This window comes from Eriocheir sinensis, chromosome 42 (genome assembly GCF_024679095.1).
Source record: "Eriocheir sinensis breed Jianghai 21 chromosome 42, ASM2467909v1, whole genome shotgun sequence".
In the NCBI taxonomy this organism is placed as follows: Eukaryota; Metazoa; Arthropoda; class Malacostraca; order Decapoda; family Varunidae; genus Eriocheir; species Eriocheir sinensis.
Window position 1 is genome coordinate 11512623 of NC_066550.1, and position 19598 is coordinate 11532220.

Below are 19598 nucleotides of genomic sequence, written 5' to 3' on the forward strand. Positions count from 1 at the left end.
CACACACACACACACACACACACACACACACACACACACACACACACACACACACACACACACACACACACACACACACACACACACACACACACACACACACACACAAAAGCGACAACGATGATAATTTTATAGCACTAATTACGGTGAAACAAAGTAATAAGGACATTTGCATTCGTAACGAGCAAATAATATGTTTTATGCCTCTTATAATAAAAAAAAGGAAACCATCTCCCTGCGCGCCGGAATTACCATATTCCCTCGGCGTCCGGGCGGCAGAGGGCGTATGCAAATTACCTTAGTCCGCCCACCACTCGAGGCTCGCAAGTTTTTTAAAGAACATGGGAGGTGAGCGGCGACTGGCGGGCATAGGATGGTCGGGAACGAAAATTAGTTGAGTGGGGGCTTAAAGAACATGGAGTTGGGGTTACAGGAACGTGTAAGTTGGGTTTCAAAGAGGATGGGAAGTAGTGCGGTGGGGGAGGATGAAAATTTGTTGAGTGTGGGTTTAAAGAACATGAGGGTCAGGTGTAAAGAAGATGGGAAGTAGTGGGAATGAAAATTAGTTGAGTGGGGGCTTAAAAGAAGATGTAATTCGGGTTTAGAAGAGCATGGGAAGTGGTGGGATAGTGTGGGATGAAAATTAGTTGAGTGGGGGGTTAGGGATGGAAGTTGGGGTAAAGAGAGTATGGGAAATGGTTTCGATGGTTGAAGATGAAAATTAGTTGAGTGGGGGCTTAAAAGAAGATGCAATTCGGGTTTAGAAGACCATGGGAAAGTGTGGGATGGCGGGGGATGATAATTAGTTGAGTGGGGGTTAAAGAAGATGGAAGTTGGGGTAAAGAGAGTATGGGAAATGGTTGGGATGGTTGAAGATGAAAATTAGTTGAGTGGGGGCTTAAAAGAAGATTTAATTCGGGTTTAGAAGAGAATGGGAGAGCGTGGTGGGATGGTGGTTGATGATAATTAGTTGAGTGGGGGATTAAAGAAGATGGAAGTCGGGTGTAAAATAAGGTGGGAAGTTGTGGGGATGGTGAGGGATGAAAATTAGTTGAGTGTGGGATTAAAAGATTATGCATTTCGGTTTTGGAAGTGCAAGGGAAGTGGTAGGATGGCTGGAAACGAAAATTGGTTGAGTGAGGGTTGAAAGAACATGGAAATTGGGTTTAAAAGAACATGAAAGTTTGGTTTAAGAGAACATGGGAAGTTGATTTTGCTCAGTGACTTTCTCTCTGGTTAGGTGGTTGAAAATAGTTGAGTTTTGGTTTGTTTAAAGAATATTTATGAACGGGGTTATATAGAACATGAATTTTGGGGGTTGAAAATAACACAGGAGGTTGTTTTTTGCATTAGTTAACAAAAAAAGAAAAGGCAGTGTCATGAATATATACTGAACAATTTTTGCGTTATCTTACTTGACCTATCTTACTAACCTTGTCTCTACTTATCCTCCTTATCTTCCTTATCTTCCTTATCTTATCTTGCTTATCTTACGTATCTTACTATCTTATCTTACTTATCTTACTATCTTATCTTACTTATCTTACTTATCGTACTTATCTTACTTATCTACTTATCTTAGCTAATTACCTTGTATTTACCCATCTTACCTGTCTTTACCTACTTACAGAGAGACAGACGGTACTTAACTTACCTTGCCCTTATCTTACCTGCTTACAGAGAGACAGACGGTACCTAACTTACCTTGCCCTATCCCTATCCTACTCTTACCAGAGAGAGACAGAGGCAATTTTTAACTTACCTTGCCCTTATCTTACCTGCTTACAGAGAGACAGACGGTACTTAACTTACCTTGCCTTATCTTACCTGCTTACAGAGAGACAGACGGTACCTAACTTACCTTGCCCTTATCTTACCTGCTTACAGAGAGACAGACACACAGACAAAGAGACAGCCCGACAAGAAAAAGGCAGGAAAACATAACCCCCATAGTTGTCGGGTGATAATTGCGTAACTTCTGTACGGTGCCTCGAGGGTCCGTTTAATTAAGTTACCTGCCCCGCGAGCGCCCAGGTGAAGGCAAGGTAAACGCGGGAGGCAATTAGATGCAGCGATCCTGTTTTAATATCTCTGACCTTTGTTTTTACCCGCCGGAAGACCTTAAAGACCTACCATTGTTATTACGGAATCTTTTTTAACTTTAATCTAACCTTCCGCGTATGGTTTTTTAAGCACGATGAAGGGTTGAGAGATGGTCTGTAGCAACTATTATTATTCTACAATGTTTTCTTCTCTCTAACCAACTCGTTAACTATTTATGTACCTCTTTGTCTAAGCAGAATTGATTTTAAATAGACTTGTAATAGTTTCTTTCAATATAAAGCTGTTTAATTATATATCTTCAATGTTAGATTACGGAAGATGATGTTAAGTGTTACAACAAATTCTTTAACAATTTATATTCCTAATTTTAAGCCACGATAAATGCTCAATCCTTATATTAGTTCTTTAAAATATCAAGCTCTCTATGTTATCTATTTCGCTGTTTAATAGATGTAGATACTAAGTGAACTCTGCTAATTTGTTTCCTTAAATAAAATCCTTAACAACTTATTAATATATTTTTAGAATGTTGTTAATGTTGCTTAACCCGTCCGCTGCGATTGACACGGATTTCACGTTAACTGGTAGCCTGTTAACATATAGTCCCAGGTCTTTCTCTGCCTCTGTGGTGGATAGTGGAGTGTTTCCCATGTGGTAGTGGTATGATGGATCTCCCATCCTAATGTGCAGGACTTTACATGTTTCTTGATTGAATTGTAGCAGCCACTTTTTGTTCCATTCCTGTAACTTGGTGATGTCTTCTTGTAGGAAATCTGCAGTCAAGGGGTTAAGAGAATTCTTACCCACGACAGTTCCTTCTAATGTCAACACTCAACTCTGTAACTATTTTTGTCTCCCGTTGCTCCCGCGGTGATGTTGTTGTTTTATCGAGTCTCCAGGTGATGCAGGTGATGGGCGTCAGCTTCCAAACAGTGATTAGCGGACGCCTATGTGTTAAAAGATTATGTATTTCGAGTTTGGAAGTACATGAGAAAGCGTGGTGGGATGGTGGGGGATGATAATTAGTTAAGTTGGGGATTAAAGAAAATAGAAGTTGGGGTTAAGAGAGTATGGGAAATGGCTGGGATGGTTGAAGATGAAAATTAGTTGAGTCGGGGCTGAAAGGAAGATGTAATTCGAGTTTAGAAGTGCATGGGAAGTGGTGGGATGGTGGGGGATGGTAATTAGTTGAGGGGGTGATTAAAGAAGATGGGAGTCGGGTGTGAAAGAAGATGGGAAGCTGTGGGGATGGTGAGGGATGAAAATGAGTTGAGTTTGGGATCAAATGATTATGTATTTCGGGTTTAGAAGAGCATGGGAAAGCGTGGTGGGATGGTGGGGGATGTTGATTAGTTGAGGGAGGGATTAAAGAAGATGGGAGTCGGGTGTGAAAGAAGATGGGAAGCTGTGGGGATATTGAGGGATGAAAATGAGTTGAGTTTGGGATTAAATGATTATGTATTTCGGGTTTAGAAGAGCACGGGAAAGCGTAGTGGGATGGTTGAGATGGTAATTAGTTGAGGGGGGGATTAAAGAAGATGGGAGTCGGGTGTGAAAGAAGATGGGAAGCTGTGGGGATGGTGAGGGATGAAAATGAGTTGAGTGTGGGATTAAATGATTCTGTATTTCTGGTTTGTTGTTCGGTAATTCAATGATTCCCGCTTTAATTGGATAACCAGACGCGGGGTTTTGGTGATTAGTTTTGAAGGTAATGGCCCCCGATCTTATCACGGCTAATGAAGTAATGACCTGTAATTACGTTGTTTATGATCATTAGTGTTCTTATTTATCATTGCTGTAATATTATTTGTATGTCAAGGCGAACTAAGTGATGTATGTGTCAAAAGAAAGCGTGACATTAGGTTTACATTAGGTAACATTAGTTTACATAGTTTATTTTAAATAGTTTATAGTATACACATTCCATTACATAGTTTAAATTGCATAGTTTACATTACATACCTTCCATTACATAGTTTACATTACATTAGATTGTTTACATTACATTAAATAGTTTACATTACATAGTTTACATTACATTAAATAGTTTACATTACATTAAATAGTTTACATTACATTAAATAGTTTACATTACATTAAATAGTTTACATTACATTAAATAGTTTACATTACATTAAATAGTTTACATTACATTAAATAGTTTACATTACATTAAATAGTTTACATTACATTAAATAGTTTACATTACATTAAATAGTTTACATTACATTAAATAGTTTACATTACATTAAATAGTTTACATTACATTAAATAGTTTACATTACATTAAATAGTTTACATTACATTAAATAGTTTACATTACATTAAATAGTTTACATTACATTAAATAGTTTACATTACATTAAATAGTTTACATTACATTAAATAGTTTACATTACATTAAATAGTTTACATTACATTAAATAGTTTACATTACATTACATAGTTTACATTACATTAAATAGTTTACATTACATTAAATAGTTTACATTACATTAAATAGTTTACATTACATTAAATAGTTTACATTACATTAAATAGTTTACATTACATTAAATAGTTTACATTACATTAAATAGTTTACATTACATTACATAGTTTACATTACATTACATAGTTTACATTACATTAAATAGTTTACATTAAATAGTTTACATTACATTAAATAGTTTACATTACATTAAATAGTTTACATTACATTAAAAAGTTTACATTACATTAAAAAGTTTACATTACATTAAATAGTTTACATTACATTAAAAAGTTTACATTACATTAAAAAGTTTACATTACATTAAATAGTTTACATTACATTAAAAAGTTTACATTACATTAAAAAGTTTACATTACATTAAAAAGTTTACATTACATTAAAAAGTTTACATTACATTAAATAGTTTACATTACATTAAAAAGTTTACATTACATTATAAAGTTTACATTACATTAAATAGTTTACATTAAATAGTTTACATTACATAGTTTACATTAAATAGTTTACATTACATTAAATAGTTTACATTACATTAAATAGTTTACATTACAATACATAGTTTCCATTACATTAGTTTACATGACATAGTTTACATTTTATTACCTTACGTTACACCAGATTGCATTAGATTACACCAGATAAAAGGTAATTGCCAGGTATGTTATCACGGTTAATTAAGTAATGACTTATGATTTGCTAGTTTTGTTTCTCATTACCAATATTATTATCATTATTATTAGTATTATTGCCATTCTAATTATCCCTAAGCACGTCTGTATTTTAAGGTAAATTATTGTATTTGTCGAAAGGAAGAGTATTACTTTTACATTAGTTTATGTTAGTTTACATTAGTTTACATTAATACCTAGTTTACATTCGTTTTACTAGTTTTCATTCGTTTTACATTAGTGTACAATAGTTTTACATTAGTTTACAATAGTTTTACATTAGTTTACAATAGTTTTACATTAGTTTACAATATTTTTACATTTGTTTACAATATTTTTACATTAGTTTGCAATAGTTTTACATCAGTTTACAATAGTTTTACATTAGTTTACAATAGTTTTACATTAGTTTACAATATTTTTATATTAGTTTGCAATATTTTTACATTAGTTTACAATAGTTTTACATTTGTTTACAATATTTTTACATTAGTTTACAATAGTTTTACATTAGTTAGCAATAGTTTTACATTAGTTTACAATAGTTTTACATTAGTTTACAATAGTTTTACATTAGTTTACAATATTTTTACATTAGTTTGCAATAGTTTTACATTAGTTTGCAATAGTTTTACATTAGTTTGCAATAGTTTTACATTAGTTTGCAATAGTTTTACATTAGTTTGCAATAGTTTTACATTAGTTTGCAATAGTTTTACATTAGTTTCCAATAGTTTTAAATTTGTTTACAATATTTTTACATTAGTTTACAATAGTTTTACATTAGTTTACAATATTTTCACATTAGTTTGCAATAGTTTTACATTAGTTTACAATAGTTTTACATTAGTTTACAATAGTTTTACATTAGTTTACAATAGTTTTACATTAGTTTGCAATAGTTTTACATTAGTTTACAATAGTTTTACATTAGTTTACAATAGTTCACATTAGTTTGCATTAATTTACACTAGTTTACATTAGTTTTACAATAGTTTTACATTAGTTTGCATTACAGTACATTACATTAGTTGTCCAGGTAGTTGGCAGGTATCCACTTTTATCATCATTACCACCATCATTTTTAATATTGCCATCTTCATCATTCTAATTATGGGTAAGAGCATGTCTCTGTTTCAAGGCGAGCTAATTTATTTGCGAAAAGGACGCGTCACACTAATTAGTCGGGGCCTGTCATATTTTCTTTTTCAGCGTTGAGTAAGAGGAATAAAAAAAAAATTAATCGAGTGAACAAAAGATGAAAAAAACCGGCTTTAATTTTTTTTTCACTGTTGATTAAGAGAAAAAAATTAACGTACTAAAACAAATGAAGATGAAAAAGCTTATATTTTTTTTCAGCGTTGAGTAAGAGAAAAAAAAATGAAGGTACTATACAACAAATGAAGGTGAAAAAAACCGGCTTTCATTTTTTTTCAGCGTTGAGTAAGAGGAACAAAATGAAGGTATTGAACAAAAGAAGAAAAAAATCCGGCTTTCATTTTTTTTCAGCGTTGAGTAAGAGGAACAAAATGAAGGTATTGAACGAAAGAAGAGAAAAAATACGGCTTTCATTTTTTTTCAGCGTTGAGTAAGAGGAGCAAAATGAAGGTATTGAACAAAAGAAGAAAAAAATCCGGCTTTCATTTTTTTTCAGCGTTGAGTAAGAGGAGCAAAATGAAGGTATTGAACAAAAGAAGAAAAAAATACGGCTTTCATTTTTTCTTCACCGTTGAGTAGGAGGGAAAAAAATATAGAGGTACTAAAAAGAAGAGAACAACACGGCTTATATTTTCACCACACAAACAGGCATTCACGATATTACAACCGAGCCATTTAAATATACCTCTCCCACCACCACCACCACCACCACCACCCACCCCCCAAAATGTAAAGTATTGTGCATGAAATAAACATTCATCACCACACTCCCGCCTCATTTTCAACACCACCAACAACACCACCACCGCCAGTTTTGAGTTTTCCCTCGCCTCATGAAACATTCGGAACACTCATGAAAGTCAAATGCATGATGTCCGCGTTGAGTTGTTGTGTTACGCGTCAGGTCGTCAGTAACACCGCCACCACCACCACCACCACCGTCATCACCACCGCTACGCATGTTCCCGTTATCACCTTCATATACATTACCATTAACACCCACCACCACTACCACTACTACTACTACTACTACTACTACCATTTTCATCACCACCACAATCACCACCACCACTGTCACTGTCATCACCATCTCTACTGTGTTCCCATTATCACCTCTATAAACATTACCATTACCACCATCACCACCACTACCACTACTACTATTACTACTACTACCACCATCTCCATCACCATCAGTAACCTATCACCACCACCAACAACAACACCACCAACATTAGTTTTACCATAGCCTTAAACCCCCATCACTATAGTCTGTTTGTCAATGTTTGTCAAGCCTCTCGTGATTGACTTGTTCCTCTCTGACTCTCGTGGAAGTTGTCTATCAGTCTCAAATGCTCTCGTGCTACATGATTCAAGACTATCGGCCTCACCTCGCGTCGCACACATGACAGACCGTGTAGTTAGTTAGTTAGTGAGTCTGGTTTTGTATTTAGGATTGTATAAGTAATTTTGAAGCGGGTTAAGGCAGTATAGGTTTGAGGTTAGTTTAGTCTACTGTAGTTGATTTTGAAGGAGTAGACAGACAAATACAAGATAGACAATTTAGTTAGTTAGTCTATTTTTTATTTTATTTAGAGTTGTATAGATAATTTTGATGCTGGTAAGGGCAGTATAGGTTTAAGGTTAGTTTTGTATACCGTAGTTAATTTTGTAGTTAGAAGATACAGGTACGAGATAGACAGTTTAGTTAGCTAGGTAGTTAGTGAGTCGAGTGTTAATTTTAGGACTGTATGGATAATTTTCAAGTTGAGAAAGGTAGTATAGGTTTGAGGTTAGTTAAGCATACCGTAGTTGATTTTGTAGTTTGAAGATAGACAGATGATACAAGATAGACAGTTTAGTTAGTTATTGAGTATAGTTTCCAATATAGGATTGTATAGATAATTTTGAGGCTGGTGAAGGTAGTAAAAGTTTGAGGTTAGTTTAGCCTACCGCAGTTGATTTTGAAGGTAGAAAGATAAGAATATAATTACTCCTAGAACTCAAGTAAATCAGAGGAAACGAGTTATTAAGAATTTGTTTAATGTCTCTGTCTCGGTAAATCTCCCGCCATATGTAACACCGACAGACTGATCGTTAGAGGATTTTTAAGCATGATTTACACTAGTTTGTCGCCAACCTTTCAACGCCTGTAAATCAATCAATGCTTTACGGGCAGTCACTCGCGGTAAACTCTACGGTGCCAGCCAGCCATGTTTAATTTAGAAAAGGGAAAGACCAAGGAAGGAAAATGGAAAGAAAAGTAACAAAAGGAAAATGAATGAGTGATAATAAATGAAATGAAACGGAGATGGAGAGAAAATAAGAAAAAGAGGAATAGGGAAAAATAGAGCAAAGAAGGAAAATGGAAAGAAAATAAAGAAAGGAAAACTAAATAAGAAAATAAGAAAAAGAGGAATATGGAAAAATAGAGCAAAGAAGTAAAATGGAAAGAAAATAATGGAAGGAAAAATTAATGAAAGAGGATAAATGAAATAAAGTAAATATGAAGGAGAGAAAAGAAAGAAAGAGGAATAGAGAAAAATAGAGAAACTAGGAGAAAGAAACGCAGACGGAGAGAGAACAAGAAGAACAGGAGAAGAATAAAACGAATGAAGGAGAGAAGAGAAAAAAAGAGGAATTGAGAAAAAAAAAACAGAAAAAAACGCAGACAGTGACAGAGCGAGAGAGCAAGAAGAACAGAAGAAAGGGACAGACAGAGTGTTAAAGAAAAAGTAAACAACGTAAAAAAAAACAAGAAAATAATAAACAAACAGCAAATATATACCACTGCTGAATATGATAACCAAAATCTATTATGTATAAGACGTGAAATAAAACCAATAATATAGAAACTTACGACTATAGGGGATAGCAATTACTGGAGGAAGGAAAGAGAAAAAGGGGAAGGGAGGGAAAGAGGAAGGGAGAGAAAGAAGGAGGGAGAGAAAGAGGGAAAAAGGAAAGAGGGAGGGAAAAAATATATAGGAATTACTGGAGGGAGGAAAGAGAAAAAGGGGAAGGGAGGGAAAGAAGGAGGGAGAGAAAGAAGGAAGGAGGGAAAAAAAGAGGGAAAAGGGAGAGAGAGAGGGAAGAAATATATAGAAAGCTTGTCTGAATGGCTAACAACCTTCGTGAAAGACAGAGAGGAGCTTAGCCAATCACAAAAGGCCTTATACACACTACCAAGGCGTCTGAGGAACACTTCGTTTAAAACAGGCTATTCTACCACCACCACCACCACCACCACCACCACCAAAACGGAAACTGAAAAAAATGTATACGAAAAAAATGTCGGGTTCCATCCCCTTCCCGCAGCACTAGAAAGCAAAACACAACATTACCACTGAGCCTCTTTCCTCTTCCTCCTCTTCCTCTTCCTCCTCTTTCTCTTTCTCTTCCTCCTTCCTCTTGCGGCCAAACACTCCTCTCTTTTGAAGGAGCCACCAGTTAGCTTTGCGCAAGGGAAGGAAGGGAAGAGGAGGAGGAGGAGGAGGAGGAGGAGGAGGAGGAGGAGGAGGAACAAACACAACTTCAATATCTCTGAAACAATGCAGGCAATATTGTAAAGCAAAGAGGAAACGTGTGTGAAGGTAAGAGAGAAAGGAGAGAAAAAGGAGTGAAAGAGGAGTTGTACAAAGGAGAGAGAGAGAGAGAGAGAGAGAGAGAGAGAGAGAGAGAGAGAGAGGCTTACGTACCAGCTGTAGGAGAAAGGGAGGAATGGAGAGAAAGGGAACAGGAGGTGCAAAGTAAACAAAAAGAAAACAAAGGTAAATGAAGTGAAGCAAATAAGAAAGAGAGAGAGAGAGAAAGGAAAGAGGAAGAAGAAAGGAGATTGAAGGGAAAGACGAAAGAGGATGAGGAGGAGGAGGGGAGATAAAGCTGGGAATAGAGAAGAAGAGAAGGACGAGGAGGAAAGAATAAACAATACGAAGAAGAGAGAAATGGAGAGATAGGAAGAGAAGAATGGAGATAGAAGTGAAAAATGAAAGCGGAGGAGGAGGAGGAGGAAGAGGAGAAGTAGAAAGAGGAAGTAGGAAACAGAGGACAAGAGGACAGAAGAAAAAGATAAATAGAATAACAAATAGCAAAGAGAAAGGGAAGGGGAGGAGGACGAGAGGGAGATAAAGCAGAAAGTAGAGGAGAATAAAATGACAGGCGAAAGAGGAAGGAAAAAGAAGAAAGAAGATAGAAGGAAAAGGAAACAGAGAAGGAGGAACAAACGTGTGAGAAAACAGGGAATAGAGGAGGATAAGAAAACAAAAGAAAGAGGAATGGAAACGCCAGAATACAAAAGGAGGATAAAAGGAGAGAATATAGAGGAAGAGAGGGACAAGAAAGTGAAGAGAATAGAGAATAATATTGGAAAAGGAGAGACAGGAAATCAGGAGTCTCAAGCATGTTCAAACCTTGGTCTCAATTAGATTTTCTTGTTCAGCAAAACGAAAGCGATGAATAATTATAGACAGTTTCTCACGTAACACACGAACCTCATATTCAAAGCCAAAGATATTTCCAACGATCAGAGTTACCTGTATTTCCACTTCCAATAAGAAGAGGAAAGCAGAGAACAATCACAGATATTTTCACACCTACCACAGTTAACTCGATTTCAGAGCCAAAGATATTTCAAATGATCAGACTTACCTGTTTTCCAACCTCCAATAAGGTGAGGAAAGCAGAGAACAATCACAGATATTTTCACACCTAGCACAGTTAACTCGATTTCAGAGCCAAAGATATTTCAAATGATCAGACTTACCTGTTTTCCAACCTCCAATAAGACGAGAAAAGCGAAAAACAATTATAGTTATTCTCTCTCACTTTATACACACAAATCCTTGTATTCAAAACCCAAAGAATTTATGATATGACCAACTTACTTTCACTCTTTTCCCTTTATATTCTCTCTCACTTTAACACACAGAAATCCTCACATTCAAAACCCAAAGAATTTCTGATTTGACCAACTTACCTTCACTCTTTTCCATAATTAAAATCTTACCTGACCTTACCTGAATTTCCACCTTCAATAAGAGGAAGAAAGGGATGAAGAATTATAGATATCTTGACACTTAAAAACTATATACTAATGGCAAAGAATTTTCAAACACTCCAACTTACCTTCACAGTTTTCCCTTTAAAATCTCACCTTACCTTACCTGTATTTTCACTTTCATTGACACGAATAGAAAACAGATTTAACACCTGACATAAAACTTCATATTCAAAACCCAAAGAATTATTGAACGGTCCAAATTCCCTTCACGCTTTTCCCTTTAAAACCTCATCTTACCTTACAATATATTACCTGTACTTTCACTTTCTGTAAGGCGAAAGCGAAGAACGCTTATAAATACTTTCTCACCTGGCACAAAAAGAACGTAAGATTTGAAGCACAAGAAATACCGATCACCCAAGCTTACCTGTATTTTCACTTTCAATAAAACGAAGTGGAAACAGTCATAAATATTTTCTCACCTGACAAACGAAAAAAAAATCATACTCAAAGCCCAAAGAATCTCCAGCGCTCCGACTTACCTTCACACTTTCCCTTTAAAATCCCACCTTACCTCACCTGTATTTTCACTTTCATTAACACTAATAGAAGACAGGTATGGATTTCTCACCTGACACACACACACACAAAACATTTACACTCAAAACCCAAAGAATTCTCGAGCACTCCAATTTACCTTCACACTTTCCCTTTAAAATCCCACCTTACCTCACCTGTATTTTCACTTTCATTAACACTAATAGAAGACAGGTATGGATTTCTCACCTGACAAAGAAAAAAAAAAAACTTTATACTCAAAACCCAAAGAATTCTCGAGCACTCCAACTTACTTTCACACTTTTCCCTTTAAAATCTTACCTCACCTCACCTGTATTTTCACTTTCATTAACACGAATAGAAAACAGGTATGGATTTCTCACCTGTCAAACACACACACACACACACACACGTTTTTTTCATGTTTTTGTCTTAATCTTTAGTTCCATGCTATAAATATCAGTGACTTTTTTTATATTTTTTTAGGAAAGTGGAATAAGAAAGGACTGAATCTCTTTGCTCTTCATTTTTTTTTCATACTCAAAACCCAAAAATTTCCTCAACAGTCCAATTTACCTTCGCAGTTTTCCCTTTAAAATCTCACCGCCATAATTTCACCTGCATCTTACCTGTCTCCCGCTCTCCCGCCGGACAAAGAGGAGAGTAATTATTGATATGCGCTCACCTGTTCTCCCTCAATCAGAACCTTCATATACTTTTCCTTTCCAGAACCTCCACGGAACTCTCGGTCGTCTTTCGGAGCGTGTAAAAGGCGAGGCGAAGAGGAGAGCGAAGTAATTAAAAAGATAGAAACTCCGTCGCTCGCCTTCCTTCATTCTCTCTCTCTCTCCCTCAAAACTCCTTCCAGTGTTGCCAGCGTGAGAGGTGTTTAATTGCTTCACTCGTTCCATCTCCTTCACACAAGACGAGGACGACGACGACGAGGAGGAAGAAACTTGTGTATTTGGACAGCGAGTTTCGTCTCCATTTTTTAATGTTTTAGTCTTTTGTTTTAAGCATTTTTTGTTATACTTGAAATCTTTGTGAAGGTTGAGAAGCGAGTGAGAAGAGTAACTGAGAATAAAAGTGAGAGATCATAAGGTAGATGAGGACACGTACTGATAATAACTGAAATAAATGAACAAACAGCATAATGGAAAATAATAGATAATGATAGAAAAATGAAAGTATTGGACGATGTGGTTTTCGATTGTTTTTTATACCAATGAATCTGTGATAGTTAACAGATACATGTCTTTGGATTAGGATTGTAGTAAAGAGGATGATGACTTAAGTAGAAGAATGAGCAATAAATATCGATAATGTTATGAGAATGATGGATATTGAAAGAAAAAAATGAAGAGCAAACAGATTCAGTCCTTTCTTATTCCACTTCCCTAAAAAAAATAATAGATAATGGTAGAAAAATGAAAGTATTGGACGATGTAGTTTTCGATTGTTTTTTATACCAATGAATCTGTGATGGTTAACAGATACATGTCTTTGGATTAGGATTGTAGTAAAGAGGATGATGACTTAAGTAGAAGAATGAGCAATAAAGATCGATAATGTTATGAGAATGATGGATATTGAAAGAAAAAAAATGAAGAGCAAACAGATTCAGTCCTTTCTTATTCCACTTCCCTAAAAAATAATTAGAAAGTCACTGATATTTACAGCATGCAACTAAAGATTAAAACACAAGAAAAAAAATACAAAAACACCAAAAAAAGCCCCAAATCATTACGAATATTTCACTGTGTTATTGCGGTTCCTCTAATATTAAAGTCACATTTCTCAAGAATAGAAAAAAAAAACACGAAAATGATAACGTAAGAAATAAAATGAGGTTGACAAAACGCTCTCATCTCGTCGTTAACTCAATTATCGTGGAAGCAAGAAGTCACATTTTTTTCCTCACAAAGAAATCATTAAACAGAAAAAAAGCGAAAGTGACCTTGATCTTACCTGACGACCTGACGCGACGGAAATTCATTTAGACGCTTCAGAATTTACCTGTGTGAAAGTGAAAGGGGGGTGGGTGGGGGGGGAGCAGGTCAGGGGGGAGGGGAAAGAGGGGTGAAGGGGGGTGGATAGGAAGGGGGTATCATGTAGGTTTCTTTTTTCATATAATTTTTTCCTCCTTATCTTTTTCTTTTCATTTTTCCTCATTTCATTTTCCTCCCCCTTTTCTCTTTCCTTTTCTACCCCCTTTTTCCTTTTCTTCCTTTCCTTTTTCGTTTCCTTCCTCCTTTTCTTTTCTGCCTTTTCTTATTTTTTCTTCCTTTTCTTTTTTTCTCCTTTTTATTTTTCTTCCGTTTTATTTTATTTTTATTCCTTCTTATTCTATTTTTGTCTTTTCTTTTTCTTTTTCCTCGGGTTTTTCTTTATCCTAATCTTTTTCTTGTTTTCTCCCTCCTTTTCTTTTTCGTTTTCCTTTTCTTTTTCTTTTCCTCTTCTCCTCCTCCTCCTCCTCCTCGTCCTCTTCCTCCTCAGGGAAAAAGAATATGGAAGTGGTTATCCCGGTGTGTGTGTGTGTGTGTGTGTGTGTGTGTGTGTGTAAAATTGGTTTGGGTCTTTGATAGAATTTCATTGACAATATTTTTTTTATCGTCTCCCTACCCTTTCTCCTCCTCCTCCTCCTCCTCCTCCTCCTCCTCCTCCTCCTCCTCCTCCTCCTCCTCCTCCTCCTCGTCGTTGTCCTCTGCCTCGTTTTCTTTCCGTCCTTAAGGGGTGACTAATACTCTTGACCTTTCCAGTGAATGTTTGGACTCTGCTTTAGTCACCCTTCCTCGCTGTTTGCCTGCTCCTTTCCTCCCGTTTTCTTCATTCTTTTCTTCCTTCTTTCCTTCCCTCCTCTCTTCCTCCCGTCATTCCTTTCTTCCGTTCTTTCCTATTTCAATCATTCATTCATTCCCTTCTTTTCCTTTATCTTCCTTCCTTCCTTTCAACCTTTCATTCTTTCCTTTCTTCCTATTTTCCGTTCTTCTTTTCTTCCTACTTTCATTCATTCATTCATTTTCTCAAGCTTCATTTATCTTTATTACTTCCTTTCAACTTTTTCAACTTTTCTTTCTTCCTTCCTTCCATCTTTTATTATTACATTAGTTCATTAGTTTCCTCCGTTTTCCTTATCTTCCTTCCTTCCTTCCTTCCATTCTTCCTTCCCTCCTTCCTTTCTCTCTCTCATTAGAAGAGAAATGATAATTTTACTTTCCTATCTCGTTATTTTTTACATCATTTATTAAAGAAAGAAGAAAGGAACAAGAGAGATATTTGGTCTTTAAATTATGTATGTGTGCGAAAATGATGTGGGAATGTGTGTGGAGGTTGTACGTTTAAACACACACACACACACACACACACACACACACACACACACACTCACATCAAACTTGCGTGTCGCCCCAAAATCAACATATTACACTTCAAAGGACAAACGGAACCGAATGGAACTAAGCGAAAGGAGCTTGTTGCCAATAATTCACAAGTCTTCTGCAAACCGTTTGAGACCTCCGTGGAAATACACTCGAATATACTTAGAGATTCCCGAACGACTTGCTTTGTGGACGTATTAAAGAAGACTCGAGCTAAAAGGAAAACGGGTAACGCTTGCCTGCTATTGCTCTTAAAGAAAATGGAGCTGGTTGAAAGATTAGGGGGGAAGCCTTGACATATTTGCAGGGGGGACTAATTACTCTTGTGGTTGGTGGTTTTTAAATATTAAAAGTAAGAAGTGGAGTGATGAGTGATACTGGGAATGTTATTGTAGTGGTCTTTGTTGTGGGTTTAGTTGTTGTTTCTTGAAGTAGCGGATGACATAGGCGTAAGAGAAGATACAGAAGAGGAGGAATTGCGTGTGAAAGGTGAAATAGAAGAGAAAGAAGAGACAAAATAGAAAAAAAAATTGTGAAAGAATATGAAATGGGAGGAATCATATGAAATTGAAATGAGAACGTTTTTTTTTTTTTTTTACAATAAAGGAGGCAGCTCAAGGGCACAAAAAAGAACACAATAATAAAAAAAAAGCCCGCTACTCGCTGCTCCCAATAAAGAATTAAAAGAGGTGGCCGAAAGAAAGATCAATTTCGGGAGTAGAGGTGTCCAGATACCCTCCTCCTGAAAGAATTCAAGTCATAGGCAGGAGGAAATACAGATGAAGGAAGATTGTTCCAGAGTTTAACAGCGTGAGGGATGAAAGAGTGAAGATGCTGGTTAACTCTTGCATAAGGAGTTTGGACAGTATAGGGATGAGCATGAGTAGAAAGTCGAGTGCAGCGGGGCCGCGGGAGGGGGGGAGGCATGCAGTTAACAAGTTCAGAAGAGCAGTCAGCGTGGAAATATCGTTAGAAGATAGAAAGAGAGGCAAAGTAAGAAAAAAATATAGGCATGAAGAAAGAGGGAATTAGAGGAATAGAAAAGAGGATGAATTGCGTGTGAAGGATGAAGTAGAAGAAATAGAAAGAAAACAGACGAAAGAATAGACGAAATTGTGAGTGAAAGAAATAATTGAAAAGCGAAGGAAATATGCAAGGAGATACATAATAAACCAGAGGAAAGAAAGTAAAATAGTTTGTAATGAATGAAATACTACAAATGGAGTCTGCTTGTATATAATAATGTAAGATGTGTGTTATACTATTTATGTTATTTGTCTTGTGTTGTAATGTTGCTTGACGTGAATTTGCTTATTTCAGGTTTTTACGAGTAAGAAGGAAAAAGGAAGGCTGATTGATATTATACAAAGAAAAAGTGAACAGGGGTAGGAAGTGAGTATGTTTATATGTATGTATGTAGCAATTTTCAGTTTTTATGAGTAAGGAAAAAAATGGTCCGTCGAATATTACATAAAGAAAAGGAAAAACAAAAGTCGGCCAGTGTTTTGTTGTCTTTTTTTTTTCAGCGCGAGACAAAATCATAAAAGTATAACAAATGGAAAAAAAGTTCCGTTAGTTGTACGTATATATATTTTTTTCTTCCTTGGGGGAATTTGTTGTTTTGAAGAATAAATTGACGTTACGTAACTCTTGGGAAACCGTTGACGTGTTTGTCGCTAAAATGTTCGTTCGGGGAATTGGGAACAGGACTTAGGCAACACTTTTGTCCGTGTGACTTATTTATTCGGACGACAGAGGAAGAATTTCGCAACACGTAACATGTAAAAGTCAGATGTGAAATTCATACCCGAAAAAATAAACACATGTAATCTGGGATTGTATAGTTTATTTTGATGTTCGCGGAGTATATTTTTGAATTTCGGATAGTTTGGATGATTTTGAAGTTAGTAGAGGTAGAATAGGTTTGAGGTTAGTTAAGTATAAGAAGAATTTCGCAACACGGAATATGCAAAACTCAGATGTGAAATTCATACCCGAAAAAATAAACACATGTAATCTGGGATAGTATAGTTTATTTTGATGTTAGTTGAGTATACCTTTGAATTTCGGATAGTTTGGATGATTTTGAAGTTAGTAGAGGTAGAATAGGCTGAGATTAGTTAAGTATAAGAAGAATTTCGCAACACGTAACATGCAAAACTCAGATGTGAAATTCATACCCAAAGAAATGAAATGGTATAGCATAGTTTATTTTGATGTTAGTTGAGTATACTTTTGAATTTCGGATAGTTTGGTTGATTTTGAAGTTAGTAGAGGTAGAATAGGTTTGAGGTTAGTTTAGTATACCATGGTTTCTTTCGTACTTAGAGAGTTAAGAAAATATTAATAGCTCCAGTAATGTTAGTATATCTGAGGAATTGAAGGATAAGAAACGACAAATATGAAAATGATAAACGAGGAATGCCTAAATTTCGATAATGAATATGGGAAGAAGATGGAAAAAGAAAGTTTAAAAAAAAATCTTAATAAATGTAAAGAAACTAGAAAAAAGGAAAAAAAACTAGGAATAAAAAGCCAAGGAAAAAAAACCGCAAAACGAAAACAAGAAAACAAGGAAAAAAAGAAAAAAAGAAAATTAAGAAAACAATAGATAAGACAAACAAGCAAACAAGGAAAACAATAGATGAAACAAAACAACAAAACAAGGAAAACGATAGATAAAAGAAAACAAGAAAATTAAGAAAACAATAGATAAAAGAAAACAAGAAAACAAGGAAAACAATAGATAAAAGAAAACAATAAAACTAGTAAAACAATAAATAAAACAAAACAAGAAAACGAGAAAAACAAGATAAAAGAAAACTAGAAAAACAACAACGAATCACGATCTTAAAAAAAATAAAAACCGAAAATATAAAATAAATAAGAAAAAAAACAACTAAAAACTCAAAAGAAGGATATATTTTTGAGCGTAAGAAGAACCTCATCACGAAGGTCCATCATTCCTCTCTCTCCGCGGAGGAAAAATGGGTTTCCTCCCTTCCCTTAGACAGTATTTGTTATTTTACGTGGTGATGATGGGCGAAGGAGGAGGAGGAGGAGGAGGAGGAGGAGGAAGAGGAGACGAGGTGAGGTAATGAGTCTCGTGGAATAGATGGACGAGGAGGAATAAGAAGACTGGAAGAAAGAGGAGGAGGAGGAGGAGGAGGAGGAGGAGGAGGAGGAGGAGGATGTATACCAGTTTGTTTGCTTCATTTCATTCCAGGAAGAGCTCATTTACCTGTGTGTGTGTGTGTGTGTGTGTGTGTGTGTGTGTGTGTGTGTGTGTGTGTGTGTGTGTGTGTGTGTGTGGGCAAGGATTAGAGAAAGGAATTGACATAGATGAGGAGCAAAGAAAAAAGGAAACGAAGAGAAAAAGAAAGAAATGTAAGGAAAGTTAAAAGAAAAAATATATTACTTTTATTCATTTCAACTTTTTTTCCCTCTTTCATTATTTGCATCCTTCCTTTCTACCCTCTTTCCTTCACTCCTCCCTTTCTTCCCTCCTTTATTTCCCTCTTACCTTCCCTCCTTCTTTCTCTCCTTTCCCTCTTTCCATTCTCTCTTCCTTCTTTCCTTCCTTTCCTTCCTTCCTTCTTACCTCTTTCCTTCCCTCCTCCCTTTCTTCCTTCCTTTATTTCCCTCTTACCATCCCTCCTTCTTTCCCTCCTTCCCCTCTTTCCATTCTCTCTTCCTTCTTTCCTTCCTTACCTTCCTTCCTTTCTTTCCTTCCTTTTCCTCTTTCCTTTCTCTCTTCCTTCTTTCCTTCCTTACCTTCCTTCCTTTCTTGTTTTCCCTCCTTTCCCTCTTTCCTTCCTTTCTCTCTTCTCTTCCTCCTTTCCTTCCTTACCTTCCTTCCTTTCCCTCTTTCCTTTCTCTTCCTTCTCTCCTTCCTTTCTTTCCCTCCTTTCCCTTTTTCCTTTCGTTCTTCCCTTCCTTCTTTCCTTCCCTACCTTCCTTCCTTTCTTTCCTTATACCTTCCATCCTGCCCAACCTCCTTCATACTCTAACCTTTCCTTATTCCTTCCTTTCCCTCCTTTCTTCCTCTTTATCTACCGTCCTTTCTCTCATCCCTCATTCATTTCTTCCTCCCCTCATTCCTCCCCTCCCTTCTACATTCCCTCTTTCTTCCTTCTCCAGTCTCTCCTTCCTCTCCTTCCTACACTCTAACCTTCCCTCCTTCCCTCCTCCTTTGCTCCCTTCTCTTCCTTCCTTCCCTCCTTCCCGTCGTTTTTATTTACTCCCTCGCACTCCCTCGCTCTCGATCAGTGACTCGCGGC

General features: G+C 36.1%; 1 long non-coding RNA gene across 5 annotated transcripts in view; it reads left to right on the forward strand.

Annotated features, from left to right (window-relative positions):
* Positions 1-19598, forward strand: part of LOC127010012 (uncharacterized) — a 129961-nt gene that overhangs the window by 94177 nt on the left and 16186 nt on the right. The window contains exon 3 of one of the 5 annotated variants that reach the window (XR_007762779.1): positions 12671-12735. The exons of the other annotated variants lie outside the window; for them this stretch is intronic. This is a non-coding gene — a long non-coding RNA (uncharacterized LOC127010012). The remainder of the gene's footprint in view (positions 1-12670; positions 12736-19598) is intronic. 5 annotated transcript variants of the gene reach the window in all.